General features: G+C 36.4%; 1 pseudogene; it reads right to left on the bottom strand.

Annotated features, from left to right (window-relative positions):
- Positions 1-13087: 13087 nt before the first annotated feature.
- The window catches only part of LOC123835951 (SWI/SNF-related matrix-associated actin-dependent regulator of chromatin subfamily E member 1-like), an 89751-nt pseudogene continuing 79871 nt past the window's right edge, over positions 13088-22967 (bottom strand).

A 22967-nucleotide genomic window follows, 5' to 3' on the forward strand; every position in this document is an offset into this window, starting at 1 on the left:
TAGAACCTGTGGTGGAGGCAAATGGAGATGACAGATATTAATTACAGCCTGTAACCAGCTGAAATGCTGAGGAATGTAGCTTGCTGAAAGTTTTTTGGTTATTGCATATGGTTACTACCTTTGAAAAGACGCTGTGGTTAATTCAACTTTTACTTTCACTCTTGTAAAATAATTGTGAACCTCTTATTCTCATTAAAATGGTATCCAGATATTGTACCATGGGAGCCTAATATAATAAAGGAAACATGGTACAGGGGCTAAATTGCATCCGTCACCTCAAGTACAGCATTTCATATATACTCTGCCTTACCTGTCTTGTGACAGCTACCCCAGTTATCTTGTTTTGCTCTAGCTAGCCCTTTCTGGACACAGGGCAACCTGGCTGCACCTGACTTTTTGCCAGTTCAGCATGAGTCTCACCTAATTTCCTAGATCTCACCCTTGATGCTGTTATAGGAACTCCTAGGTATCCACTCCTATATTTCCTTGGAGGGTAGAGGAGTTAATGGCAAGACGATATGTCTTTTACCAATGGAGGAGCAGAGCCAGTGGATAAATCCTTCTCCCTTTCTTTCCCAGGATCAGTGTCCCTGAGGTGTACTTTACCATGGTACCTGCCTGTGGTTGGGACAATTGCTCACTTACAGTGGCATCCATTTTGATAAAGTGATCTTATATTGGGCCACCCTCCTCTTGTCCTTTAGTCTCCTGGTTATTCCTTATGTTTTCTGGGATTCTGATTAGTGAGATGACAGCACCAGAGATGTTTGCCTCAGATTCCACTTTCTGAGAAACTCAGGGTAAGATATAATTTAATAAATACAATTAAATACATTACCTTAAATTAGCAAATAATACTAGTGTGTAGAGAAGATATTAAATCCAAATTTGTCTAATTTTTTTTTATAATTAAGTTTTTGTAAGCAACTCTGCTGTTTCTGATTTCCTAATATGCTGCTCCCTTCTCTGAAGACTAATTTGAAAATAATTGTCAAACAACCCTTTGTTGCAATAACTGTACTAGCAAAAAATGTATCCAAAGGATTTACTCTAAGGAGCATACAAACCATTTTATAATTGTGATTCTTATCTCATTATGTATGATAGGAGGCAAACATCAGAAACAGATGTATAGAGTCAAGATAAATAATTTAAATAAATTATGATACACATAAAGGATGAGATGTTATATAATAATTGAAATTCACTATCTGGGAGTATATGTAATTATCTGTAATATGTTCCCAGGAGAAAGTTTGTTAAAACTTGGATATAGTGTGTGACTTTCATTTTAGAAATATACCAAAATATTAATAATAGGTACTTATGATTTTTGTACAATATTTTATTGTTTCAGAAATGCTTTTTTATGTTTTTCAGTTTTGTATGGTAAAATCATTACTTCTAAATCAGATAAGTAAATTCCTTATTGCCATAAATCATCTGATCCTTATATTTGTGACATTTTATCTTTGAATACATCAGTATTTTTTATAATAAATGATTATCTCTTTAAATATTTCACATTAAATAAATGTCCATGACCTTCATTAACCAAGTGGTCGCCAAATATTTTTTTTTCTCTTATCAAGGAATTCAAAACAGACTGAATCATAGAGCTCCAAAAACACTGGTATGTAGTTTAACCAACATTTCCCAGAATCCATAATGGAAAACAAGTGGCATATTATAAGCCTACAACAACAAGTTGGCATATTCTAGAAATATGTATGCAAAGATTATTAAAATATAAGGAATAATATCAAGACATTGGTTTTACATTTACTTTTCATATATCTATCTGTCTATCTAATCTTCCACATGGCTACTAGGAGACAACTTTGTAGGAAATTAGATATAGTGTTGTTCAGGGACAAAATAGAAAAAGGGAGGTACTTTTCTGATTTGCTGAAATCACATGTATAAAACATGCAAACTAGATTTAAAAAGGTTACTCACTTAATTGCCATATCTTCCACACCAAGATTATGGTAGGGAGGTTGCTTTAGCACATACCTTAGTTTCTACTTTGTAAGGAAATATCTACATGCCTTCAACTACCAAGGGTAAAATCCAGTGATAGAGATTAAGGTCAGTTTGCAGAAATTATAATGATTGCATTCAACTGTATTTGCTAGCATCTTTCTAGCTTTTTCTCAGCCAATAAGAAAACCATAATTAATAGCTGCCTAGACCTTTGACACATTATTTTTAGAAATGTCATGGTCAATAGCAACCAAACCCAGATAGAACATTTCTTGATGCTTCCTGAACCTCAGGCAATAGGAGAGTTAACCGACAATGGATCTGAAAACCAATATTACGTGCTTAAAGCAGTTATTACAGAAATATGTATCTTTTGTGCAAATATCTTAAAAAGCCAACTGAAGAAGTTACCACATTTGGCATTGATTGACATTTCAATACTACCTACTAGATTAGCAGAACCTTAACCCCTGCTATCTTTTCTCAAGGACTTTTGAAGTTCAGACACCTGACCAAGTATACATTTTAAGATTAGCATCATTAAAAAAAAAATGTATCCCTGGGTAATATATTATCAAAACAGAGCAGTGAAAGCTCTAACCTTAGTTTCCTAAGTAGGATCACAGGTTACAATATAATATTCTAACCAATCTGATTAGGTTTAGTGTTTTTGTTTTTAAGATTTTATTTATTTATTTGAGAGAGAGGGGGAGAGAGAGCACAAGTGAGGTGAGGGGCAGAGGGAGAAGCAGACACCCTGCTGAGCAGGGAGCCCAGTGGAAGGCTTGATCCCAGGACTCCAGGATGATGACCTGAGATAAAGGTAGATGCTTAACTGACTGAGCTACCCAGGCGCCCTGAATAGGTTTAGTTTAGTTAAGAAAGCCATAGTTTGGTTGTAGAGAATTGAGGTTTTTTTTTTCTTTTTTTTAATCCACTAAAAGAAAAAAAAAAAAAAACAACATTCACATATATTTCTGAAATGGGTGCAACACTTTATTTGGAATGTCTATGATTAGAACAATCAGTCACAAATCCCCAGCAATTGTAAATAATGGTATTAATAATAACAAGCTCCCAGAATTAAGCTAAGTGATTTTCAATATTTAAGACTATTAACAATCTTGTTAAAAATGTTGGCTCTGTAAATCTAGAGTAGGGCCTAGGAAACTATCTTTTAATCAGGAAAACAAGTAATTCTTTTTATATAAGTAGCTTAAAGATATCATAAAGAAAATTAGACCTAAGTTATTTTTTTGTGTATGGTTCCCAATTTACTATGATTATATTTTTCTTAACCAGATTGAAAATATTAATCTCTATTTGCATTCACAGGTTACTTTTAGCATAATGTTTGTAGAGGTGTGTAATGCTATATGGCTATTTATTATTATAACTCATCATCTATGTATTATACTTATAATTACCCAAAGTGCATGTACATATAATGGTCTTTTTCTAAAGTAGAGCTGATAGCAACTCTGCCAGGTTCATAAGGCAGAGGCCAACCTCACTTTTCATATAAAAATAAAAGTATAGGAACCTTAAATAATATACTTATAACTTCACTTGCACTTTTTACTACAGGGAACTACATTGTTAAAACAAAACCAGCTTATGTTACTGTGGTTTTATGTCTTCAATTATTGGATTCACACAAATCTTGGTTATTTGTGTGAGGGTGGGTGCTATATCCCTAACACCTAGAATTATGCCTGGTAACAACAAAAAATAAAAAGAAAGAATAAAAGTAAGAAAACAGAATTTAAAGGAAAGAAGTGTATCTATATGTGTAATGATAAAAGTGAAATTTTCTGGGGCGCCTGGGTGGCTCAGTTGGTTAAGCAACTGCCTTCGGCTCAGGTCATGATCCTGGAGTCCCAGGATCGAGTCCGGCATCGGGCTCCCTGCTCGGCAGGGAGTCTGCTTCTCCCTCTGATCCTCCCCCTCTCATGCTCTCTGTCTCCCATTCTTTCTCTCAGATAAATAAATAAAAAACCTTAAAAAAAAAAAAGTAAAATTTTCCAAGGATTTTCCCCCCAAAGGAGAAATATATTCAGTGTACCTCATGTGTTTAAGTAGTTATATCTTCTTATCCAAAAGTATTTTCCTATACTTAAACACCCTCAGATACCTATTTATTTTCCATTATAATCCAGTATGAAGCACTTTTCTTACCCTACAGTGAATTTGAATTAAAGTGTCATATGCTGTTCTGAAGAGCTTGTTTCTAGAAAGTATTTGCTACAATTATGGGCACCCTTTTCAATTTGTGTTGCCACTCCTATAGTAGAACTGGAGGCAAACCACATAAATGTGATTGTATGTGTTCATGTATATATGTGTGTGTGTTTTACTGACCTATATCTGTACCTTTGTATATGATTAATATTTTACCTATATCAAAGACGTGTTACTAAAGTCATCAACTTATTTTGTTCAAATGATTAATCAAATAAAATGAAATAGAAATGTAGATATATTTTAATAATCATGTTCATAATTTTAGAACATTAATTCTAACTATGTGTAAAAGAACAGCATAAAAATACACGTTTGAAGACATGTAAAATTTGAATTCACTACTCATCTTCTGCAATAACAAACTGGATTCTGTAGGAATTTTTCAAACATTCCTTGGTGTGCGTGCGTGTGTGTGTAAATTAATTTTCCCATTTGATTTTAAACAGGGAATATTGTGTTGTCATTCATTTGCTATTACACAGTCCCAAATCACCCTGAGTTATTTTTTTCTTTCCCGAAAAATTTTAGCAGATGCTCCTTCATAGTAAGAGGAGTTATATTAACATTGTTATGCTTAAAAACTATTTATGAGCCAAACTGTGGAAAGAGCCAAGATGTCCATCGACAGATGAATGGATAAAGAAGAGGTGGTATATATATGCAATGGAATATTATGCAGCCATCAGAAGGAATGAAATCTTGCCATTTGCAATGACGTGGATGGAACTGGAGGGTATTATGCTAAGTGAAATAAGTCAATCAGAGAAAGACATGTATCATATGACCTCACTGATTTGAGGAATTCTTAATCTCAGGAAACAAACTGAGGGTTGCCGGAGTGGTGGGGGTGGGAAGGATGGGGGGGCTGGGTGATAGACATTGAGGAGGGTATGTGCTATGGTGAGTGCTGTGAATTGTGCAAGACTGTTGAATCACAGATCTATACCTCTGAAACAAATAATACATTATATGTTGGAAAAAAAAAAAAAAGAAGAAGATAGCAGGAGGGGAAGAATGAAGGGGGGGAAATCGGAGGGGTAGACGAATCATGAGAAACTATGGACTCTGAAAAATAAACTGAGGGTTCTAGAGGGGAGGGGGTGGGAGGATGGGTTAGCCTGGTGATGCGTATTAAAGAGGGCACGTTCTGCATGGAGCACTGGGTGTTATATGCAAACAATGAATCATGGAACACTACATCAAAAACTAATGATGTAATGTATGGTGATTAGCATAACATAATAAAAAAGAAAAAGAAAGAAAGAAAGAAAGAAAGAAAGAAAGAAAGAAAGAACCTAAAAAAAAAAAAAACAACTATTTATGAGTCTTGTAAAACATTTACTTAGGGTAAGGAGAATGGCTTTTGGGATTTCATCTTACTGAATTTATATATTTTTTTAATCCACATAATCCAAATGTTTCACAACTTCATGATTCAAAGCTTTTAAAACAACTCCTATGAGTGTTTTGTCTCAGATAGAGTATAAATATTTTTGTAGAGCAGATATTAAATGTGCAGTACAGTTGAATAAATGTTTTATCTGGAGACTGTGTGTACCTGTAAATACATTTCTAGTCATGGGCTGAATTAAAGTAATTTGGAGTGGGTAGGGAAAAAGAGAAGAATTATACAGACTTGTACTACAGAAGGACGGTCCATTGAATTAATTTCTATGCCCTCTTCAAATCCACAGGCTGTCTTCCCAACACTTATTCATTAGCTAAGGATTTAGGTACTGCCTTACCTCAATATTTGAATGATCCTCTCTTCTCCAGAAACACAGGGGCACTTTTCCTCATTAGGAGTAATCAGAGCTGTCAATCCCAAAGTCCTGTGACTTAAACAAGAAGAGAACTGTTATTTTTAAGTGAAAGGATATTTCTTACATGCGTCCCTGAAAGACAGTTTCCAACTCATTACCAGACTGACATGACCCCGCTCCTTGGTGAGTTACCCATAGAGGCTACAACACGTGGCATTTTTGCACAAATAATCTTTATTTGCAGCAAATAAGGAGATGACAGGGAATAATTTCCAAAGTCATGACTCCCTGAGCAAGGTGAGTGGGTTCTTTTAATTCAGGGTTTAGGATGAATATTTAGAAAGGGGAACTCTGCCATCGCATGTAAAGGTGGAAGTAGGTTTATGCAGGCATATTTTGAAAACACACTTTGAAAAGTTCACCCTGTGCATCCTCTGTTAGGTTAGTAAAGCTTGTGGTCCTCTTAGGGCAGAGACTTTAACATTATAATGAAGCAGAGGTAACTTCAGACATATCTTGGTTCATGTATGCAAATGTTGAGTTGGTGACTGGGCTGGAGCTGGTTTAGGCTGGCCTAGGCTGGCCAGTTCTTGGTCTGCCAATAGATAGTCTGGGGCTAATCTGTGGCCTAAAACCATTTGGCCTAAGGAATGTAGGGCCTTGCTACTTATAGGCTAGAACCACATCAGTTGACCTTCAATCCGGGCTCCTGCAGAGACTGCTAGTGTATTTGTTAGTGGGGCCTAAAAAGAGACAAGAGCTGTTTAGGGAGAAATAGTTCTCTAAAAAACAAGCTTTACATTTTCTGTAGTTTTACCCTTATTAATTCTTTTTTTTTTTTTTTAAGATTTTATTTATTTATTTGAGACAGAGAGAATGAGAGACAGAGAGCATGAGAGGGAGGAGGGTCAGAGGGAGAAGCAGACTCCCCGCCGAGCAGGGAGCCCGATGCGGGGACTCGATCCCGGGACTCCAGGATCATGACCTGAGCCAAAGGCAGTCGCTCAACCAACTGAGCCACCCAGGCGCCCTACCCTTATTAATTCTGTCAGGCATGGTTTCAGTGCCTCAGCTCTAATAGTATCTTTTTGTGTACTTTTTATTGCTTCTAATAAAGTAGAAATTTGCTGGTACAAAAGAGCCATGGCTATATAGTCAATAGATTATTCTTGCAATGGCTAACAATTAAAGAGCTAGTGGTAAAATGAGATTTGTAAAAATATGAAATAGAAGGTAAATTCCTGTATTGCCTGCTGACTTTTATTGTGAAGTTAAACACTGATTTAAAATATGGCGAAGTATGGGGTGCCTGGCTGACTCAGTGGATGGAGCATGCAACTCGATCTCAGGGTTTTAAGTTCAAGTCCCACACTGGGTGTAGAGATTACTTAAAAATAAAATCTTAAAAATATTCAAGTTAAAAAAAATAAGAGGTAGAAGGGTGTTTTGTCCCTCCTCTGTGTCTCCCTCTGACAGCTACTAAAGTAAAATTAATATAAAGCACAGTTAAAGATAACATAGACATTTCAATTAACTAATGTGAAATATGGAATGAAAATGATATTATTTAATATTTTTCTATCCCAAGCTAGATGGACTATACCATATATATTTAAGACAAGAAAAGGGAAGGGGATAGTCACCAAGAAGAAAATGTATGAAAAATGTTCAGAAGAACTATTATTTTGATAAACTAAAACTATTAAGGCAAACAGTTCTTAATTTTTTCCCAAATTGTAAAAAGCGTCAAAAATGAGCAAAAGTTTATTCAATGTCCTGTCTACTGTACTCTTTTAAATTATCTCTGCTTTTCACTGTCTTTAGACATGCAAATCACGACCAGTGGTACTCAGTGGATTATTGCCCTATGAATACTAACACATTTTGTATTAACTTGTAAATTTATTTATTTTTACTTTTTTTAAGATTTTATTTATCTGAGAGAGAGAGCAAGGGGGGCAGGCGGGAGTTGTGCCGAGGGAGAAGTAGACCCCCCCACTGAGCATGGAGCCCCACTGCAGGTCCTCAAGGACCCTAAGCTCATGATCTGAGTCAAAGGCAGACACTTAGCCGACTGAGCCACCCAGGTGCCCCCATAAATTTATTTTAATGCCACTAATGGGGTGTGTGTATGTGTGTGTGTGTTTTGAAATTGCCTTTGAACCAATTATAATATCTTCCTGGTTCCTTCATTCATAAGTTAAATAAAATATTTGACATTTATTCAACTTCTATAAAAATTATTATTTTACTTTATCTTTAACAAATATCATAGACCACATAGACATTGTAAAGTAATCTTTATTATGATAAAACCACAAAAAGATATGACAAATGATCTGAAGAGTATAGGAAAGAAATTAAATAATACCAAAAAAACTGTAGTGACATAAACTGCGGTAGAAGCCCACAGAATTGAACCAATAACACTGAAGTCAGAGTCAGTAACATGGAGAATACCTTGAGAAAGTAATGATGCAGAAAAGGAGGAAAGCATTAAATAGAACAAATGAGATATTTGGAATGGAAAAATTTTTATAAAATAGAGATATCACTGAATTTTAGAATGGAATTAAGTAAATAGGCCGACAATATTTAAAGAATATTAATAATAAAGAGGAAGTTTTCTGCTGTTCAGAGACAGAAATCACATCTCTTGTGTGAGGAAAAAAATCAGAGTGACCTGAGTTTTCACTGGGGAAAAAAAAAAAAAAGCAGCAAAAGACAATAAAAGAGAAGTTAAGAGAGTGATGTAAAATATAGAGAAATTATTAAATTTCAGAAGAAAATGATAACAGTTTTCCCAATGAAAGTAATGACTTGAGGATATAAGTGCAGATGTCAGTGGAGTCAGCCCAGGGCAGAGGAGCTAAGATAATTAAACAAAGTAACTCCCTGACAGATGACTGGATATGCCAACCAAGATCTTTGTGGTATCAATATCTGTGCAGAAGAAAGCAGACTTAAACAAATGGGCCACATATACACCTGTGGCTGGGAAACAGGCCACATATACACCCCCAAAAGAACTAAGAGGTACTCACAGGAAAGTGTGGGGTGATCAATTTAAGATCAGCAGCTGATAGGGTAAAGGCCTTTGCATACTCCAATCCATGGAAGTGGGTGAAGGAAACTTGGGGATATCATAAATATGACAACTAGCAGGATTTTTCAAGACAGGACTAAAGAGAAAAGACAGAAAATCAAGTTCAACCTAAGCAGGACAAGGACCATAAGGGCAAAAGAAATGGAACTTTCAAATAAAAGAGGATAGAAAGAGAAGAGGACCTCTCCCAGTGCATTGAGCTGTCCCTTTGAGTATTGATGAGCCCAACAGAGGCAGCTCTAGCATTGTGGAATTGAAAGTCTATCCTTACCCACACCACTTCCTCCTGCTACAACATATTTCTTCTAAAATTTGGGAACATCAAGTCCCTGTGAAATAAACAACAGAAAAGGATTGCATTTAAATCCCATAAAGATTTTCTTTTGTTAGAGAAATGTAATTAAAACAAAATCTCTCCCCAACCCCCAAACCTCTCCAAGGGTAAAAGAGAAAGAAAATAATTTCATTATTGAAGAAACAAGCCAGGATGTGAAGCACATCTGGGCAATCTGCTCAGAGAAGGCAAGGCAGAAGGAAATCTCACCCTTTTATATCATCAAACAGCTGCAACCCATTACACACATGTCCTCAAGATGAACAATAACTAATCCTAAAGTAAGAGGACTTGACAGCACATTTTGCCACCCATAGGTCCTCTTGGATTTTGGGTAATCTGGGTGGACCATCTGCATTAAGTAATTGGCCTTATGCAAGGGAAAAAATACAAACAAAATGCAGTACTGTAAGTTGGAGCAAGGCTCCCACAGAAATCAGGAACTGAGAGAGAGAGTCTCTATCTCCCTTGATGATTACGTATCAAAGAGATGATTCTAAGTTCTTGAAGAAGACATTCCTGTGTTCTAAAGCTGGGAAGAGGTTTATTTAGCTTTTAAAAGGTTTACATACATTTCAAAGACACAGAGAAAATGATCAAAGAAAAAAGAGGAGGAGAGTATCTTCCCTTTATTCACCTGGGAGAATGAAGTGTCTTTTTCTGTTGTTGTTTGTTTTCTTAGAGCTTTCTACCTCCTACTCAATTTTTAAATCCAAACAGCAATCACCTACATGTAGAGAATCAATGATAAATGGGTGTCATCTAGGATTTTTTTTTAAATAACTACATTTTCCAAAACATACAAACAAAAATGATGAATGTAATGTCACTGTTTTACATTTTTACAATTCTTTTCAATGCCTGGCTTAACAGAAAACTGCTGCATTGCCATGCTGAAGAATTTGAAGAAAAATACATGTATTGTATATGCTATATATTAGAATGGGGTGGCATGTTTGTCTGGCCTTGGATCGTGGCAAATGTCAGGTTGGGGACCCAGGCTTCAGTGCCAGAAGCCCAAAATGTTGCCCCTTGTGGCTCCTGGAAGGCTAGATTGAAGCCCATGCAGGTGTGGTTTACCCCCACGTTCTGGTCTCAGTGTTTGTTCCCTACCCTACACAGTCTTTAGGCCTACCCTCGGAATCAAGTCTGGGGCTCCCAGGTGAGTCACCACAGGACTGTGACTCTGGGAGGAGGGATGGGGAGGCACGGTGTCCAAAGCATTGGGATTCATGGGTGGTGTGAGCCAGACTCCTTACAGGCAAGTCTTGGGAGGAGGGGCCTTCAGAAGCAGAGGCAACCAGATATTTCTCATCCCAGGACTCTCCTGTTAGCCTAACAGAGTTCCTAAGAGCCCATGAGATTGGGCTTCCACTGGGAAGAGGAAAAAAAAAAAGCTGTATATTATATAATATATATGATATAATACTATATAATGGATAGTGAAGGTGGTTCTCTTGATTACAAAAACAAAACAAAACAAAAACAACACACGGAGAAGTTATTTAAGCCAGAATAGGTTTGTATCCAGGATAGGACCATGAGAAAATAGGGTAGGTGTGTGGGTTCGTGAATGGGAGGAAATAAGGAGAAAAATTGTTTTACTCTAGGTATTTGAGTGTCCGGAATGCTCCTCTAATTTTGTTCAAATGCAAAGAATTTTAAAACTAATCACAATGCACTACACTGTGCTAGATTGTTTTCCCAGGGTACTGATAAATGTAAGTGTTTAGCCGATAATCAGAATGGCAGTTCACATCCAGAGACTCTTCTGCTGTTCACAGCCAAGAAGATAGGGGGATACATGAAGTGGGAAGAAACTGGCATTGACCTTAATACACACTTGGAGGTTTCCAAATAGATCCAGGATCACGTCAGATTGGGGACAATGATTAACTGTAGAATTTCTTTTTTATTTTATTATTATTTTTTTAATTTTATTTATTTATTTGACAGAGAGAGACACAGCGAGAGAGGGAACACAAGCAGGGGGAGTGGGAGAGGGAGAAGCAGGCTTCCTGCCGAGCAGGGAGCCCGATGCGGGGCTCAATCCCAGGATCCTGGGATCATGACCTGAGCCGAAGGCAGACGCTTAACGACTGAGCCACCCAGGCACCCCAACTGTAGAATTTCTTGATTTGGCTTCCAGGTGGTTCTCCAGTGGATGAGGGGGAGAGTCTTCCAGGAGCAAATCTCCCAACCGATTGATTTTTTTCCAAGTTTCTTTCTGCCATTATTCTATCTTCCTTATGAAATCTCAATGATCAATAACATATATTTCTGTTTTCTTTTCAGTATGTTATAATGAATAGGTCTTGAAACAGACCACTACTAAACACATTTTAAAGACTAATATTCAATTTTTACATCAGAGACTGTGTATCTGTGTGGGTATGCGGTTATGTGTGCAGAAATACAATTTTTACACTTTGACATAAAAACACAACAATTTGTATACCTCTAGAGAGGAAGATGACATCACTTTAAAGAAAATAATGAAAGCAAGTGTCTTAAAATTTTCAAGATGGGACATATAATTACCATTGTCATCCACTAGAAATATTATTGATAGATATAATTTGTTTACTTTGGAAACTGGGCAGTGGTTATGGAATTTAATGTAGGGGAAAATATTTCAGAAACAGACAAGAGGCATTAAATATTATAGTGTTTAACAGTGAAGTACTCAATATCCTAATTATATAGTGATTAACACTCCCAAAAATCATCATTGCAAAGTGACATTTCTCATTACATGTTGGCTTCTGTGCATGTGTATTTCACAGAATATAATATACTGATTATCGTAGACTACTCTCAAATTATATTTAGTTTTATATCTTTATTTAGCCAGCATTTAATAAAATGTTTTAATTTACACAGTTAATTTGAAAATATCACTCCACTGAAAATAAAAAAAAAAAGCTATATAAAAAAATAGAAACTATGTTTGATCCTATCATGTAGGTACAACCATTGTTAATAGTCTTCTATTTTCCCTTTGGGTAAAGTTTACATGCAGTGCCAATTGCATTTTATGAGAATTGACTTATGCCAATTTTTATTAGTATATTATAAAATCTCAATCACCTCTCTAGGCACAAAATTCAAAATAATGTGAATCCCTGCAAATTAAAATTTTGTTAAAATTAATTAATTTTGAAGTAGTCAGCCTCAACAAATTGCAAAATTTTTTAGATGTTGCCATGTTACACCACTACTTAAGCTGAAATAGAGAAACACCCGGCTTTGTAGGATAAACCTTGAATTAGGGAAGGTTTGAATTGAGCCAAGTATTCAGACTTGCATTTCTCACAAACATGCCACATTCCTGAGGATATTTCCATTTCTTTGTTTACATGTATAGACTATGAGGTTCCCAGTGGAACCTCAGTCAAATCTCCCTGAAGATCTCCTGAGACTTACCAAGTATTTTTTTTTTAATTTATATAATGCATAAGAAGGTATACTTTAAAACTATGACTATTATCCAACTTACATAAAAAATGATTATAGATATTTTAACAAGGTAGTAGATATCATGTAGTATTTAACACAATATCTGTGAAGACTCACTTTTTTCTAGAAATGCTACTTACTTGTTTTTACTATTTATATTGGAGAATACAGGGTGATGTGTCCATTGAACTTGCCTCAAGTGATGTAATAGAGTTGTGATTTTGGATGGCTCTGTGATCCACAGTTTACAGTCTCATTGGAAGTAATAAATAGTCTCAAAACACCATTTACAAAAGCTACCTGTTGGTGAGCAAAGAGCTTGGCTATTGGTCCTAGTAAACCTGTTAGAGAAAGAAAAAAAACAAAAAACAAAAAAGCAGCTATGCTTTGTTGCCCTGAATTGCTTTGACATGTGAACAAATCCTATCATTAACTGATGGATGAAAAAATTATAATGTCAACATGTCACTTGACATTTTCATAGCAAAGGAAAAAAGAAAGAAAATATACACAAAAATCCTCCAGTAGAGTTTGTTTTCTGATATATGAAGTAATGTTCATGTTATTATGCTTTGAATTATGTACACATATTTCTTATGCTTTCAAGAAGCATATTCAAAGTGTATTCCAGCTTAAGGAAGTAAGTCTTACTGAAATTTGACAAGGTGCTGATCTGTTCTATCATCTGTTTTTTTCACTTTACACGATGGCATGAGCGTTTTCTTCTGTGACAACCTGATTTTTGGAACACCACCACTACTCCTATGGCTGGCTCCTACCTCTGTCATCACCCTTCTCCCTCAGTTCAGGATAAAGACACTGAGGCACAGGGGATGTATGACGTGTCAAGCTAACATATCTAGTAAGTAGTGAACCCCAAGATTTCAGTTCATGTGAGAACTCTCAGTCATAATTACTAACGGTGTCTCACTAATGACTCCTAAAATTCTCCTATAAAGATGTACCATAGGGCGCCTGGGTGGCTCAGTTGGTTGAGCGACTGCCTTCAGCTCAGGTCATGATCCTGGAGTCCCAGGATCGAGTCCCGCATCGGGCTCCCTGCTCGGCAGGGAGTCTGCTTCTCCCTCTGACCCTCCCCCCTCTCGTGCTCTCTCCCCCATTCTCTCTCTCAAATGAATAAATAAAATCTTAAAAAAAAAAAAAAGATGTACCATAATTCATTTGAATGGATATTTAGATATTTTTTCAAATTAACCTTTTGTAAATAATATAATATATAATTATACATAATATATCATATATATATACATAGCATATAGCCTTTCTTTTGTTTCCCTTTTTTTAAGTGAAACCAAGTTAATGCAGATTTATATTCCAGGATGATAAGCTTTATCTCTATAATAATGTTTATGTACTTTACTTAATATATGGTTTCTTTTAAAGTGATAAATTCTCACCCCATGCTGAATGCTATTTTTGATGAAATATGTGCAAATGGTTTATTTTATATACTTGTGAAAATAACACTGATTGCAGACTAAGTACTTTAAATATGATGAGCATCCTACTGCAAAAACAGGAAATGTGGAGTTAAAATACTTCACAAAGTAAACATAAGAGCTGGAAATTAAATAGGTAGAAAATTCATATTCTTTTTATACACATTAGATTTTTGAGTCCACATTGGTCTTAAGCATTTTGACAAAGTACAGCATAAAGGATGATTAAAACTCTCCACAGTGTAGGTATAGAGGGTACATACCTCAATCTCATAGAAGCCATCTATAGAAAACCTTCAGTGAATATCATTCTCAATGGGGAAAAACAGAGCTATTCCTCTGATGTCAGGAACACAGCAGGGATTTCCACTATATCCACTGCTATTCAACATAGTACTAAAAGCCCTAGCCTCAGCAATCAGACAACAACAACAACAAAAATAAATAAATAAAAGGCATCTGAATCGGCAAAGAAGTCACACTCTCACTCTTTGTAGATGAAATGATACTTTATGTGGAAAACCCAATAGACTCCACCCCAAAACTGCTAGAACTCATACAGGAATTCAGTAAAGTGGCAGAATATAAAATCAATGCGCAGAAATCAGTTGCATTTCTATACACCAACAAGAGTGAAGAAAGAGAAATTAAGGAGTCGATCCCATTTACAATTGCACCCCAAACCTAAGATACCTAGGAATAAATCTAACCAAAGAGACAAAGGATCTGTACTCAGAAAACTATAAAATACTCATGAAAGAAATTGAGGAAGACACAAAGAAATGGAAAAACGGTCCATGCTCATGGATTAGAAGAACAAATATTGTGAAAATGTCAACGCTACCTGGAGCAATCTACACATTCACTGCAATCTCTATCAAAATACCATCAACTTTTTTCACAGAACTGGAACAAATAATCCTAAAATTTGTATGGAACCAGAAAAGACCCCGAATAGCCAAAGGAATGTTGAAAAAGAAAACCAAAGCTGGTGGAATCACAATTCCAGACTTTGAGCTCCATTAGAAAGCTGTAATCATCAAGACAGTATGGTACTGGCACAAAAACAGACACATAGATCTTTGTGCCTTAACAAAACACACCTTTGATGTTGTTTTTTGATGTGTTAAAAAAATTTATTATTAAGAATAAGTTTTAAACAATGGCTTTATTGGGGCGCCTGGGTGGCTCAGTTGGTTAAGCGACTGCCTTCGGCTCAGGTCATGATCCTGGAGTCCCGGGATCGAGTCCCGCATCGGGCTCCCTGCTCGGTAGGGAGCCTGCTTCTCCCTCTGACCCTCCCCCCTCTCGTGTGCTCTCTGTCTCTCTCATTCTCTCTGTCTCAAATAAATAAATAAAATCTTAAAAAATAAATAAATAAATAAATAAAATAAACAATGACTTTATTATGTCTGTACCCTCATCATTCAAAAGACAAAATGATATAAAAATGTACAAAGATGTAGACAATTTTATTAAGAATAAAAATGTATAACTGTAAGTTTATAGATTTTAGTAATAATGTAACTTTTTTGTCTACACACACACAGAGACACACAGACACACACACGCACAGCCAGGTATAATTTGTACTCTCTAACCTTTTTAAATATTTTTCATCATTCTCCTATTCATTCATTTTGTGCACGTTTCTATTTCTTGCCTCCATCTCATTTTTTTCTGTTCCAATTCTAATCTCTCCAATTTCTGCACATATTTTTTAATTTTTGTATGAATTTTTGAAGTTTCTCTGAATTCTTTCAGAACAGATGGAGTATAAATCGAAGTTTAACTCTGATGGAGGAGTTGTCAATCACTGTCTCCATTCTGAAAGTCCCAAGACTAATTCTGTTGCATCAATTACAGGTGCAGGTGCAGGTATGAGTTACCCATCACCCTTCCATTAGGTTTTCAGGATACAACTCCCTCTTACTTGATAATAAGGGGACCCTGAGGTATTGTGTGAGGAAGCAAGTATTCCAATGGTGAGAAAAATGGTAGGACAGGAGGTATCATTAACATTATGGTGAGAAAAATGGTAGGACAGGAGGTATCATTAACACTATGTATTCAGATAATGAGCTGCTGATGCTTAGAAAGGAAGCAATAATGTTAGGCGCAGCTAGCCCAGTCCTTGAATTTTGGCAGTGTCTTTTTCTTGTGGGAATAAGATTTGGGAGATTTATGTGTGCTGACTCAACCATCGCTTTGCTCCTGGGCTATCAAATACCAGACTCTACGTGATTATTTGCCATCCTTTCTTCTTGTGACAACATCTTGCTTCTCCCAATATTTAAACCCTAGAAGTTAGCAAGAAGAAATATATATACATTCATATTTCTACAGAAGTAAATAATGGGGGGGGAGGATATATGTCACTATAGCAATACAGTCTGAATGTACCATATTTTACAGAGCTGTCATCTGTCACTATAAAACAATCATCTTCTAATTTTTTTTTTTTTAAGATTTTATTTGCGAGAGAGACAATGAGAGACAGAGAGCATGAGAGGGAGGAGGGTCAGAGGGAGAAGCAGACTCCCTGCTGAGCAGGGAGCCTGATGTGGGACTCGATCCCGGGACTCCAGGATCATGACCTGAGCCAAAGGCAGTCGCTTAACCAACTGAGCCACCCAGGCGCCCAAAACAATCATCTTCTAAGCCCACCTCACATTAATTTCTCATTCAAACTTCAATATTGGGGATTTCAAGAGATATATGGATATTTTCATTTGGGAACTCAAAGAATGAGACATTATTTTCTATACAATAATGTTTTTTTTCTTGTTCATGTACTGTATGAGCTCTGTATACCTTAGAAAGATGTTGTTCCCCTGTGCCTTGCCCAAACACAATCCCATTCCCTTTGTGATGAACCAAAACAAATTATAATATTCCATAAATCCTTTAATCATTATTTCCTCTGGGACCAAAATAAAGGGTGCTGGCTGGATACGTGTGTTTTAAGAGATGTAAACACAATAAAAATACTATTTCATATGCTCGGTGGAATTGATTTGAGTGATCATAGTAAACCAGAAACCTGAAAGAACCTCAAAGTTATAATTAAAAAATACATTTGCAAATTCTATTAAGTTAATTTGTTCTCATGGTTGTGTCATTGATCACATTATCAGAACCTTATCTATCAAAGGACAAGGCAAAGTCACCAACTGCAAAGACTACCAACACAAACATTTGTCTGCACATGAAAACTTTCCAGTATAGATTATGTGCAAACAATGGATTTCAGTGGAATTCCCACAGAGCTGCCGTGTGGCAATCATGGGTCAAATGCAAGCCCAAAACAGATCCCATGCTGTAATAACAGGATGGCACAGATCTTTAGTTAATGTTGGCTTTCATCCTGCCCCCAGGTTCCCATATAGATGTAGGTGGAGGCAAAGCTGTCAGTTATATTCATGTTAATGAGAAATCCAAGATGAAACAGACACTAACTTTTTTCCTTTGCTTCTCTATATCACAACTGAAAAAGCAAATTCTATCACTAAACAGAGAACTTATGAACTAATGATGAAAGTTATCAAGAATAATCAGCTTATAATTTTACATAGGGCATATAAAATGTATTAAACAGGTATTACTCTTGTTTTTTAAAGAATGTTATATTTAAAATGCAAAAATGTAACAGAGTTTTAGTTCTTTATATGAAAAATGTTAAAATCTCTCTTCCCTAACCCATTTATGGGACATGAGATTTGACAAATTTTTTACTAGAATGTTACATAATGACGATACTCTAGCTTCCCATAATAACAATTACACAAAACCTGGTTTTAGCATTATGGTCTTTGTTTAAATGTTAAGAGTCTTGTGACAATTGTCTGTAGGCGCATCTTGACACGGAACTTTTGATGACACTATGAGTTGTGTTGTTTCGGGTCCCTATATGAACATCTCAACTCAGGCTTTATTACTCCATGAAAACGCTGTCTTTCCCTAAAGGTTTGGTAAGCATCTTTTTATAGGATAATTAGACTCCTGAAACTCAGCATGTTTATGTTCTTGCTTTCCCTGTCACGGAACCTAGCACAAAGATCTCTGTTCATTTCCAGTTCCTCCTCTCGGGCTAGGTTCTTCGGAAGAGTTATTTTCTTCTCACTCCATAGCTTTTTTTTAATCATCATTGGATTTTTGCCTCAATTGCTCTATGATTTTATTATAATTGTACCCTCTGTTACACACTTCCTCAAACAGTTTGACAGTATGCTCACTCTTTGCTGGTCTTATCTCATTTATTTATTTATTTTTTATTATGTTATGTTAGTCACCATACATTACATCATTAGTTTTTGATGTGGTGTTCCATGATTCATTTTTTGTGTATAACACTCAGTGCTCCATTCAGTATGTGCCCTCTTTAATTCCCATCACCAGGCTAACCCATCCTCCCACCCCCCTCCCCTCTAGAACCCTCAGTTTGTTTCTCAGGGTCCATAGTCTCTCATGGTTCATCTCCCCCTCCGACAACCCCCCTTCCTTTTTTCCCTTCCTGCTATCTTCTTCTTCTTTCTTTCTTTCTCTCTTTTTTTTTTTTTTTAACATGTAATGTATTATTTGTTTCAGAGGTACAGGTCTGTGATTCAACAGTCTCACACAATTCACAGCGCTCACCATAGCACATATCCTCCCAAAATCTATAAAGAACTTATCAAACTCAACATGCAAAGAACAAATGACCCAATCAAGAAATGGGCAGAAGACATGAACAGACATTTTTCCAAAGAAGACATCCAAATGGCCAACAGACACATGAAAAAGTGCTCAACATCGCTCGGCATCAGAGAAATCCAAATCAAAACCTCAATGAGATACCACCTGACACCAGTCAGAATGGCTAAAATTAACAAGTCAGGAAACAACAGATGTTGATGGGGATGCAGAGAAAGGGGAACCCTCCTACACTATTGGTGGGAATGCAAGCTGGTACAGCCACTCTGGAAAACAGTATGGAGGTTCCTCAAAAAGTTGAAAATAGAGCTACCATATGACCCAGCAATTGCACTACTGGGTATTTACCCCAAAGATACAAATGTAGGGATTCGAAGGGGTACATGCACCCCAATGTTTATAGCAGCAATGTCCACAATAGCCAAACTATGGAAAGAGCCAAGATGTCCATCGACAGATGAATGGATAAAGAAGATGTGGTATACATATATATATATATGTGTGTGTGTGTACACACACACACACATATACAGTGGAATATTATGCAGCCATCAAAAGGAATGGAATCTTGCCATTTGCAATGACATGGATGGAACTGGAGGGTATTATGCTGAGTGAAATAAGTCAATCAGAGAAGGACATGTATCATATGATCTCACTGATTTGAGGAATTCTTAATCTCAGGAAACAAACTGAGGGTTGCTGGAATGGTGGGGGTGGGAGGGATGGGGTGGTGGTGTGATAGACATTGGGGAGGGTATTATCTCATTTAATCCACAAAGCATTGCTTTGCTACAACTATTATTATTTAGGTATTCATATTATATACATTTTAGAGGAAATTGGTGGTAGCAAAGTTAAGTAATTTGTCCGGGATTGCATGGCTAATGTTGCTTAGGTCTCTGGCTGGATTCAAAAGCTGTGACTGTAAATTGTGCTCAAACTCTACTGGAAGTCAGGAAAATAGCATGTATTCTGTTGTAAAGGAGAAACCTGCTCATTTTCTCCCTCACTCTTCCCCTTCCTTTCCTTTTTCTCTTTCTTTTCTACCTTTCTTGTTCTTTCATGTTTCCTCCTTTCTTTCAAGAAATCTTATTGAACCAACATTCATATTATGTGTCATCACCGTAAGTCCTGGGGGAAGAGTAGATGACAGAGAATGAACTAGGAGACTGGGTGTTTCCACAAAAGAGAAAGGCCTATTTCACCCTATTCATCCTCATCTTCAAATAGGAAAGTTAAAACTTAATACACACCCTCTTATAATTTCTTTAATTTTGCATTTCTAAAGTATGGCAAACAGCTTTTCTGTTTTACCCTTGAGGGCATTTTGGTATTTATGAAACAGTTTTAGAAGATCTAGGTAAAGAAATCAAAGATCCAACCTTGCAGTGAAAACATTTCCCATGTGGACATGTCTAACTTACAACATAGCAGCCAGTGAATTACATGGTGGGTAGAATTTTTGGTTGTCATATGACCCTTGCCATTCTTATCTTTTTACCCCAAGCCGAGAATATAAAATGTTCAAGTGTCATGAAGGCTTATTGAGTAACAGGAGAGCTATAGGTTTAATGTTCCATTTGCGGCCTATTCCTTCTGCAAAATTCTGACAAATGTGGCTAAAGGACCTTGCCCTACATTAATAACTCTGGTTGAAAATTCACTGTCATCTTGTGATTATGCATAAGCTCTTGGTTGCTGTTTTCTCTCCCTCTCATTTTCTTTGTTACTTACTTTGTTTCAGAAAGCATTATTTTTGAAAATTGTTCCTTCAGAATTTCATTTAGCCACTGACAGCTCATCTCTAATTTTTAGATTCCTTCTTAGTAGTGATAATGTGTCTTCCTGGATATTAATGAGAATATTCCTTTGAGTGTCATTTCACAATTTAAAAATTAGTGGCCTGCTGCACATGCCTAATCTCTTCATTCAAAACATTGACTCAGTGTTGTGTATTTTTTGGCTCTCTCCAGCCTTTGGCACACTATTTTGTATTTTTAATATGGGATTTTTATCCCCTTGAAATTGTACATAACTGACAAAAATGATACCCAAATACATTTATATTTTTTACAATATATCTGATAAAAATCTATGATTACTCATATATGTATCATTAAAGTGATCTATTTTATTGAACTCCGTGTAAGGGTCATAATAGTTACAGTAATAAATATTTATTGAGTTTTTATAATTTTTATAAAGTTTTAAGTGTTTGTGTTTATTAACTCGCGTGTTAAGCCTGTGGTGTAGGTCTGACACCTGGTTACATTTTACTGATGAGGACTGAGTCAGAAAGAGATTAAATAGAGAGCAAGTCCCAAAGTTGGTAAGTCAGAGACCTGGTTCTAATAGGCTCCACCTCACTGCTACACTATGCTGGGTCTTTTTTTTTTTTTTTTAAGATTTTTATTTATTTATTTGACAGAGAGAGAGCGAGAGCAGGAACACAAGCAGGGGGAGTGGGAGAGGAAGAAGCAGGCTTCCTGGGGAGCAGGGAACCCGATGCAGGGCTCGATCCTAGGACCCTGGGATCATGACCTGAGCCGAAGGCAGACGCTTAACGACTGAGCCACCCAGGCGCCCTACACTCTGCTGGGTCTTAAGGCACTGAGTTATCCTACTCCAAGACATATGCTTACTCTACACAGTGTGTTGCCACACGGAGTGAAGTCAGTCACTAGCTTAAACTAACTTTTGAAAATTCCATGTTGCAAATGATTTAAGGAAAGGAAAGAACACCACTATTCTCATTTCAGAAATGTTAAGTGCTCAGTTTGCTTCCAGATAGCAGATACATAGGATCATATGTAAACATGACTACATAGAATACTTGCTTAGTTAGATCTTCCTTTGTAATTCTGTAAGATTTTTCCATTGAATCTTTCTTCTTTCTTTAATGTTAATGATCTTTTACCTCAGGAAAGGCCTGACGAGATTAAAATAGATATATGGCTCCACAGAGGAAGTTTCTATAGTAACGGAAAATACATAAAAGAGAGAAGCACCAAAATGTAACATTCAATTCACACTGAAAGATGCATTTATTCTATTTATAAATCTAATACCATGTTGGATTCAATGTTAATTCCCATCTTCAACAGTCTCTAGTTAATTTGTCTTAAAAGCCGATACATTGTTGGTTCTTGAAAGATAACTGATGTGAATACATTTTCATTTTCTACCATGAAAGGGAAATGTGGAAAACTAAAAGAAACAATGTTGAGACATGCATTTACATTCTTCATAAGGCTCTCTCAACACCCCTGCTGAGCCATCTATCCTCCCCACCCCTCATCCCCTACTTCCCCTCTACCCCAATCCCCCCGCACTCATACATCAAGCTCAGGAGTCTACTTTAAAGACAAAAAAAAAAAAAAAAAAAAGGAGTCTACCTTCCCTTCTGCCCTTAAGCACTCTGCCTATGAGGACATTTAAGCTCATTTACCACATTTCTGACCAGATATGCAAGATTCTCTTCCTTGCAGAGCACTTACACATCCTAGTTTGACCCAATCTTACACTCCTTTTTTTCCTCAAATAATCCTTCTATTTTCTGGAACTTAAAATCTGTCATAACTACAATTATTAAAGTGATCTCCATCTGTTTTATAAATCCCCCTTTAACTTTTCCTTTAATTAGAACCTAGTTATGCCCTAAGAGCAAAAATTCCCTTTTTTTGAAGTCTTAGCTGGTGTGTGGGGGGGGGTGTGTGTGGGTGTGTGTGTGTGTGTGTGTTCATTCTCCATGTGGCTGAAAATGGCATAGGTAAATTCCTTACAATGCATTGCTACTTCTTGGATATTTTTCGTCTTCAAGAATACCACTCTCTTTGAGACTATACTTGAAACTATGTATGGACTACCTCTCTTTGCTGTACTAATTAACAATCTTTCCAGGGATTTCTTCATTTTATAAA

This window comes from Mirounga angustirostris, unplaced genomic scaffold (genome assembly GCF_029215605.1).
Source record: "Mirounga angustirostris isolate CCGP_5_RB_7025 unplaced genomic scaffold, mMirAng1.0.hap1 SCAF_7, whole genome shotgun sequence".
In the NCBI taxonomy this organism is placed as follows: Eukaryota; Metazoa; Chordata; class Mammalia; order Carnivora; family Phocidae; genus Mirounga; species Mirounga angustirostris.